The sequence below is a fragment of the Aplysia californica genome, unplaced genomic scaffold (genome assembly GCF_000002075.1).
Source record: "Aplysia californica isolate F4 #8 unplaced genomic scaffold, AplCal3.0 scaffold00403, whole genome shotgun sequence".
Taxonomy (NCBI): Eukaryota; Metazoa; Mollusca; class Gastropoda; order Aplysiida; family Aplysiidae; genus Aplysia; species Aplysia californica.
The window spans coordinates 459,900-462,002 of record NW_004797673.1 but is presented as its reverse complement, the minus strand read 5'-3'; positions in this window follow the sequence as shown (position 1 = coordinate 462,002).

The following is a 2,103-nucleotide window of genomic DNA, read 5'->3' as shown; positions in this document are numbered from 1 at the left end:
TTAGGGAACCTAAACAAATTGGTAACAGGGAAAGATCAGGGGAACGTAGCTTTTTTTTTCCAGAGCATTTGAACAAAGGAATAAATGAAGAACCATGATCGCCAATGTCTGTCGCAGATCTTGCACTGGATGATGATGATAAATCGCTTACAGTCTCAAATAAAGCAAAACAAGATAAGTTACTTCTGTTGGTCGTCAAGCTGCTTTTAATCATATAGGGTTGTTCTTGAACTCGGGTCGTTTTGTTGAGTTTTCAAGGATACCAACCCATATTTTTGCACGGCCCTTTTTGAGTCCGGAGTTAATTTCGGAGGTCACAACTCCTAATAAACCTACTAGTGTTGGTAAAGGCTTAAAACTCTTGCATTTACTTTTACTTTAAGCCGCGATTAATCATAACTTGGGTTACATCGAGAGAACACGGAGTGGTAAAGTCGGTAAGATGTTCAAATGTTCTAAGCCTGAAAAACGTACATACGAGCGTATTTTAGAAGAAAGGGAAAAAAATGGTTTATTTCTTTTTACAGTTGTACCTACAGTATGTATCTTTTCTTGCTGTTTTCACCATATAGAATCGGAATTTCGACAACGTTTCTCGAGAACATGAACCCGACACAACCAATTATAAAAACGCAAGGCTTTATTAATTTGTAAATTATTATTCTTTTATAATTAATTAAAAATGTTGGGCTAACTATATATTTATCTATACAGCTGGCCGATGATCTGTTACCTTGCCCTTGTTTGTCTCTTTTATTTGGACTCGGTTCTTACCCGTATTAGATCAGATGTAAAAACAGTAGTTGTGAGATTGAATTCTACATTTTTACAGAGAGACCTTGAATCCGCCATGTTTAAATAACAATATGAGAGCTCAAAGAAACAAATAACATTTGGAAAGACTTTTGTATGAAAAGAATCAAAAAAATTTCTTTCACCGTCATGAATGCAATGTGAAAACAGACAGCGACCCCCTGTTGTGGAGAGGAAATTGGAATTCGTCCTCTCTTAAGGTCCAAATTCGGGTTTGATATTAAATGGAAATTGTACTGATAGCTAGCATACATTGCAATATTATATATATATTTTACGTAAAGTACGTTCTGGTATATTATTATTATGTGATGCATAGTCAGGTCCCTTTTTGTCACACACACCAGAGATACGAGTTCTGTGCTGGAGTGGGGAGAATAATAGCCGAGCATTTCGATCTTTTCGATGGTATGAATTAGAGCTGGGCGAGGATTCAATTCCGGAACCGATTCCTACGGTTAATGCTGCGGAAGAGAAGTTCCGACTCCTTTTTACATATACCAGCGGTTACCAGTTACAGTAATCATTAAAATGTTCTTTTTTTAAAGAATTCTAAACGTAACAGAGAAAGATCAGGGAAACGTGGCTTTTTTGAGAGCATTCGAGCAAAGGAATGAAAGGAGAACCATGATCGCCGATGTCTGTCGCAGATCTGGCACTGGATGATGATGATTTTTGAAAAATAAAAGTTGATGCTTCGTAGTTTTCTGAAATCAAGGTTATCATAAATCCTGAAGAAGATCGGAGCCAACCAGGTAACCACCGGGAGAAATCACATCATTAGAAAGTAAGTAATTGGGTTCGGAGTCGATTCCAATGATTCCTAACTTTCACTAATCGGGAACCTAGCCACCCAGCCCTAGTATGTATCGGTCTCCCCTGGCGTTCGGTCCAGGCAAGCAACGTCGATTCTGCCTTCCTAAATTATCTAAATTGAGTCGATAGCGGAATAAAAACACCTGCGATTAAAACGTAACAATCAAAAAGATTCCTACAAATCCGTTTTTGTAAATCTTTCTTTCTTGTGGTCCTCTTTCCCGTACAACTTCACGTGAATCTCAAACGCTTCCTCTATAAAGCATTGAAGTAGACACTTGCCAGTAATGCTATCAAGTTTAAACAGAGTAACCATTGCTTGATACCTGGGTAGCTGGAAGGGTCATCTCTGACTCAGAGGTTGACGTTTAATGACCCACCCCTCTCTCTCTCTCTCTCTCTCTCTCTCTCTCTCTCTCTCTCTCTCTCTTTCTCTCTCTCTCTCTCTCCCTCCCTCCCTCACACACAAACACA